Consider the following 7,142-nt stretch of genomic DNA (forward strand, 5'->3'; position numbering starts at 1 on the left):
TTCAGATGTTTTCCTCAGGGCTATCGTTTCATACCTCAAAACACCCTCTGAGGATGCTTTGATATCTCATGAGTTTCATCACGACCTGCATGATCCAGCACTTGTGGTAATAGGGTCACATCCCAGGACCCCAACCATATCACATCCTGTGTGCATCTCCTCCAAGGAAAGATCCCACAATATTTAGAAGTTCAGAGTTTGAGTTGTAATCCTTAATAATCACTCTCCACTTATTGCCTTAGAACAGGGGTCTTCAAACTACGGCCCACGGGCCACATGCGGCCCGCGGAGGAGTCTGATCCGGCCCGCCAGGTTTTTTGGGCAGTGAGCGCAGCCGAGGTGTTACAGTAGGAATTAGTAGTTCATATAGTCCGGCCCTCCAGCTCTCTGAGGGACCGTGATCTGGCCCCCACTTTAAAAAGTTTGAAGACCCCTGAGAGGTTTGAGATAATGTAACATCTCCCACCACTCTAATATTGTTGCCTCCATCTCTTCTTCTTTCCTAAACATCTTTCCCACTACTCTGCCTTTGCCCGAGGGCTTTAAAGACTCCTCTTGGGCTGTTTCTAGCCTGTCCTCAGCACATCTCCCCGGTATACCCCCAGTCAGCAGTGACCTACCCACATAAGGGTGGTGGCCCTTATCTCCATCACTGAGGGGCTCCAATTCTAAGGGAGGGTATAGTCTCTGAGACAGATGTGAGTGTCCAAAGAGTTGTAAAATCCCAGATGAACACACACACACACACACACACACACACACACACACACACACTGTAACCAATATGTCCTGACCCACAGGTTCAGAGTACAAATGTACTTTCTTTTTTACTTGAATACTCAAAACACTCTTTATTAGCAAGAGATGGTATCTTGGCTTGTTTTCAACTCCAAGTAGTCCAGCCATCTCCCAAGACCTTATACGATATTCAGACCTGCCCCTCTGTACCAAGCTGAAAAAGCAGTGGGTGGATGGGTCCAGAACCACCAGGTCTTCTCCCCAGTGTCACTTTGGGGGCTTGTTTGGACAAGTCTGTCTTTCAGATGACACCCGCATTCTCGGGAACTCTTCCTCTCACTCTTTTCACTGTGCCAGGATAGCTGGCCCAGAGGAGCAACTCGTATGAGTGATGCAGGAACCAGCCCGAAATAATACACTTTAAGGTCTTGATCCAGGTCATCAGCCTAGACATCCCTCATCTATAAGTTGATGTTGTGATAGGAACTGCATAGCCTCTCCCTTCTTTGGGTCGACTAGGAGCCCTCACCCTCCCTCAGGTCCAGGGAGCAGAGTTTGGAACCTTGGCCCCTTGGGCCTCAGGCAAATCATTTGTTATCTTCCCCAAAAAATCCGTTTCCCCAGGTAGCAGCCTTGCTGGATGACAAAATTCAGGTATGCCCCAAGCCCAGAACAACGGGGGCCCATAAACCCTCTGTTAAATTACTAACGGGTCCGCTGAAGGAACAGCATGGCAGACAGATGAGCCTTTCTTGATATTACATATGCCCAGGCATTTCAGACGAAAAAGGAAAGGCTGGTGACCAAAACCAGGGCTATTTGTGTCTGCCACGTTTTTATTTGATCTGTCCAAACATCACTATACATTTCATTAATTTCCTTTTTCGGTCTGATTTGGGTGAGCCCAGGAAGACTTGAGTGATGAAGAAGTGCAGACAGTAGTAGAGATAGCGTGTAACTCTTCTTTCAACATACCGGTTTCTGGCAGCTTTCAGAAAGCCATTTTGATATAGAAACCCCATTCTCTCCTCAGTGGAACATGTTTGTGAAAAGTAAACTGCTACCCGATGGAAGCCCTAAGATCCTCTGCTGCAAGAGGAAAATGTGGCTGCTGTGGGTAAGCGTTGCCCAGGGCCCGCAGACGTGAACCTGTCCCCTCTCCCGAGGAAAAGAAGTGATGGAGGGATGCATCCCCCACTCGTGGTTGTGCATTGTAACCTGGAGACATCAGCTTTAAGGCGCCCGGCGGCGTGAATAAGCCGAGAGAAACACATTCCGCTCACCAGAATTGTTAAACAGCTTATGAAACAACCCTGGGGGAGAGGCTGATCCCAGGCCAGCAGCATCCGCAGTCCTCTTAATCTCCAGATCCGCCTCCACACGTCTTTTTGTCTGGAGCTTATTGAAAACCTCAATTTCCTCTCAAAGGGAAAACTGATTAAAAGTCGGCTCTCTCAGACTCTGACTCATGCACTCGTAGGCCAGGGATAACAAACAGATTTTCATCTACAGGGCCAACTCTGATCAATAATGGATTCGGCATCTTCACAGGGCTGACAGCCAAGAGTAATATCTGCTTAGTCACAAAGGAGGGGCCGGGTGTGAGGAGGGGGGCCTGGGGGCGGAGTGAGGAGCTTGTCTCATTCGCCTCAGTGTTCTCAGCACCTCAGACAGTGCCCAGCTCACAGAAGGCACTCATTCTGTGAGCTGGGCACTGTTTCCCATTCACTCATTCATCCCACACACTCAATGTGTGTGGGATGAATGAGTGAATGAACAAATGAATCTATCACCTCCAGTTTATATCTTTGAAAAAGTTCAGGGTTATAGAACTTTTTCACACTAAACTAAGAGATGTGAGTCCCGGTGCTGCCAACTACCTGGTTAAGTCTCTTTACCATTGAGTCTCAGTTTCCCTCTCTTTAAAATGAACAGAGTAATGTTCTCCCTGATTGATCAGCAGCTGAAACACTGCATTACACTGAAAACGACCCCGTTTCATATATTTTTCTGTCTTGAGTCCATCAGTTCGACTTTCCCATCAGTCTTTCAGAATAAGCCTGCTTTTTTTGCAGCCTACCAGACCCTCAGGACTTGCTAGAGACACACCTGATTCTATTTCAGGTGCGACCTTCTAAAAGCAGCCTCAAAAGGACCAAGAAAGACCAATAGTCAGAATGTCAGAAAAGGTGGTTTGCAATAAATAGACTCTTCGGTAGTGAAATTGTTAACTCCTGAGTGAACTTTACAATAATGTAATAATAATAATTTTAAAAAGCATGAATAATCCGAGTCCAATGGAGTGACATTTAGATACAAGAGGATTGCTGAGATATCTCCATGACAACTGGAGGCAGAGGGGAGGGAGCATAACTGTCTGCAGCCTGTTACAGTCAAAACAAGCTCTCACTTCATTACATCTGTTCTGGATGGAGGCTCTCTGGGTTCCACACACAAAAAAAATCATATTTACTTTATTAGAGTCATTGGTTTAAATGAATTCAAAAATCAAATAAAAATCTCAGCGACTTTAGAGAATCACATTCAAAATTGTCGAGCAGCATTCCAGCTCCTCAGTGATCAGAGCCCATTCATCGCTCTATTCTCTGTCCTCAGCTCAGATCTTGCCAAAGGCTTTCCATTCACTTGGAATATCACACAGATAAGATCTGCATGACCAGGCCTCACATTAGCTCCCCCAGGCATCTGCTAACAGACTGCCCTCACCCTCTCTGCTGTAGGCATGTGATTCTCTTCTTAAAAAAAAAATAAAAAAATTCTTTATTAATTTCAGAGAGGAAGGGAGAGGGAGAAAAATAAAAACATCAAGAATGAGAGAGAATTGTTGATCAGCTGCCTCCCGCACACCCCCTGCTTGGAATTGAGCCCACAACCCAGGCATGTACCTTTGACTGGAATCAAGCCCAGACCCTTCAGTCCACAGACTGATGCTTTATTCCCTGAACCAGACCATCTAGGGAAGCATGTTATTCCTTGAACAGGGATCCCCTGCTCCAGACTTTTGTATATGCTGTGCCTCATCCTGGACCACTTTTCATTAGACACGCATGAGAATCTCTCCTTATTTTCTGTCAGCTCTCTGCTGACATATTAGCTTATTGAAGAGGACCTCCCTGGCCATTCGTTTGACAGGGAACCTCCAACCCCAGCATTCCCAATTTTCTAACCCTTTTAACATTTTTCTTCATTGATCTTATACCATCTGACATTTCTATATGTGTGTGAACATATATCTTATCCAATAAAATAGTAATATGCAAATTGACCATCACTCCAACAGAAGATGGCTGCCCTCATGTGGACACAAGATGGCCGGCAGGGGAGGGCAGTTGGGGTGACCAGGCCTACAGGGGAGGGAAGTTAGGAGTGACCAGGCCTGCATGGGAAGGCAGTTGAGGGGGACCAGGACTGCAGGGGAGGGCAGCTGGAGGTAACCAGGCTTGCAAGAGGGCATGTGGGCCAGGGCCACAACTCACTGATGCAGTGTGGCTAGGACAGGACAGTTAGGGGTGACTGGGCCAGCAGGGGAGGGCAGTTAGAGACAATCAGGCTGGCAGGGAAGCAGTTAGGCATCCATCAGACTGGCAGGGGAATGGTTAGGGAGTGATCAGGCTGGCAGGCAGAAGTGATTAGGGGCAATCAGGCAGGTAGGCAGGTGAGCAGTTGGGAGCCAGCAGTCCTGGATTGTGAGAGGGATATCCGACTGCCCATTTAGGCCCAATCCCACCAGGATCAGGCCTAAATGGGTAGTCAAATATCCCTTGAGGGTTCCCATATTGGAGAGGGTACAGGCTGGGCTGAGGGACACCAATATCCCCTCTCCCTGTGCATGAATTTTGTGCACTGGGCCTCTAGAATGTACATATTTGTTTATTTACTTTTGGTGTATCTTTCCTTAACAGAATGTAAGTCCTGAAGCAGGCACTTTGATTTCACTGCCTAGGATAGTACTGGGTGTGGACTTAATAAAAATGTGTTGAATAAATGAATTAACCTTTCTACCCAGCTACTCTCCCATCACACTCATCCAATCTCCTTCCTCACATGCATGACACACCACATCTCCAAACCTGGGCCCATTGCTGTCCCTCCTCCTAGAACACCTTTTCCTTTGTTTATGGTTCCTAGAAGGAATCTGTCTATTGCAAGAGTGGGACTGCAAGAGTGGGACTGAATGGGAGGAAAGGACAGGAGAGGGGAAGAGGGAGCTGCCAGAAAAGGTTGCAGCAGAAAGGAACTATGGGACTAACAACAGGATAATTGGATGAAAAAGTTACTTCAGGGAATGAGAAGGGAAAGGATGAGGGGCGATCTGGAGCGACCATCCTCACTAACCTCAGCCTTGCGCCTTAGACATGCACTTAAGTGTGTGCTTTGTTGCCAGCATTGAGGATGAAGTCCTCACTTCCCTCTTCTTAGCTTTTCACCATCCAAATGTTTCTTAGCCCTGCAGGATCTATTAGGTGCCCATCCAGAGGTTCCCCCAGCCAAACCTTCTGAGTTCATCTCCCCGAGCAACTCTGGGGAAGTCCTCTGTCCAACATTAGAGAGAAGTGGGTACCCCCCACTTTTTTCTCCAACTAACTGTAAACTTTCTGGGGAACAACGATATATAGACTTTTGAGACATAGTTGAATTTTCACTCCAATATTTAGTATTTTATTTCATTGAATATAATCTGATGAAAGACTTAGCATTATTTTCTATACCACTAACACCAGAAAAATACTGCCAATTAACTGAAGACACTGTCAATTGTTTAATCGGAGTGTTTCCCAAACTTTTGACATATGTGTACCCCTTCTATAATTTTTGTAACGCGCAGCTAAGCACGGTGCAGTGCATATCCCCACTAAACTCTGGTGCAACTCGTACCCCCACCAAACTCTTCCCGTACCCCTGGGAAACATTGGTTAATGCATCTTGACTGCCGAGATCTGAAGATGTAAAAAAGGTGCCACAAAGAATTGGTGTGATATGGAAGGTGTGTGGACTTACTAGTAGACAAGTGGCTAAAGCTCTTTGAACTTCAGACTCTCCATTTATAAAATGAAAAACATATTTTTTAATCCATTGAACAAATATTTATTGAGTGTTAAAGTATTGGGTTGTTTTGTTTGTGTGTTTTCTTTTTTTATTTGAATGGAATAGGAATTGGTTATGATTGACTTAAGCAGAATGATATTTATCAGAAGGATTTTGGGAGCTCAGAGAAAGACAGTAGGAAAGCTAGGAAACCATGGCAACAGGATCCCACCAGGAGGGATCCTGGCAAGACAGAGATGCTGGTACTATTGCCTTCTCCTTGTTCCTGGGTGAACTCTGAAGCCTCCGATGGATGGAGTCTGCTCCCTGGTGTAGGGGGTCTGGATCAGCATTTGCCCCCTTTGGATTTCAAATTAGGAGTTCAGCACTTGAATTTGCCATCTATATATAACAAGAGAGAGATAATCCCTTAAAGTGATTTGAGACACTTTTAGGAAGGCAAGAAAGGGAGATAGAATACTATATGGCAAAACAAACATAGTTCTTAATAGATGCCTGGCCATGCTCCCAAACAGTCATGTTCCCTGCTTTCTTAAGGGTTACTCTCCAGTGAAAAAAGCAGATATTGCAAAATGATAATGATGATGATAATGATGATGATGATGATGATGATGATAACAATGGGATACTTTCCATAAAGAAAACTGTGATGGGACAGAATAGCTGGAAGACTTGATACTTGGCTAAACTCAATGATCTATTCCCAGCCTCATTTTATATTATCTGTCAACAGCTTTTGACACAGTTGATCACCCCCTGTCTGTGAAACGCGGTCTTCACTTGTCTTTGAGGAGATCATGGCCTCATGGTTTTCCTCCTTCTTCACTAGCTGCTCCTTTTCCTTTGTTGGATCCTTCATCTTCCCAGCCGTTAAATGCTGGCAGACCTCAGGGTTCAGATCCCTACTCTGCCTGCACTCACTCCCTTGGTGGGGCCACCCAATTTTAAGGTTTTAATAATACCTACACACTGAAAACTAATTTATTTCTCATGTAAGATTCACATAGGAAGCCAATAAAGTACTGTGACTTAGAGTCTGAGCTGCACTGTTTACATGTGAGGAAGTATGATCATTTTCACTCCACAGGGCATATTTGGACAGTCTGCCCATTTATTAATCATTTATACAGACTAAAAAAGAAAAAGAAAATTTGTTTTGCTACCTGCATCACAGGTTAAAGGCCAAAAAATCTTTTCCTTCCCTCTATATCAAAGGAACATTTCCTATTCTCTTCTCACTCACCTCAATACCCACCCACCCTCCAAATCCCACATGAAATAAAAAGCTGAAAACACCCACAAAGTAATGTTACTGAATAATATAGTAATTATGGACA

The sequence above is a fragment of the Pipistrellus hanaki genome (genome assembly GCF_964339955.1).
Source record: "Pipistrellus hanaki genome assembly, chromosome: 2".
NCBI classification, from domain to species: domain Eukaryota; kingdom Metazoa; phylum Chordata; class Mammalia; order Chiroptera; family Vespertilionidae; genus Pipistrellus; species Pipistrellus hanaki.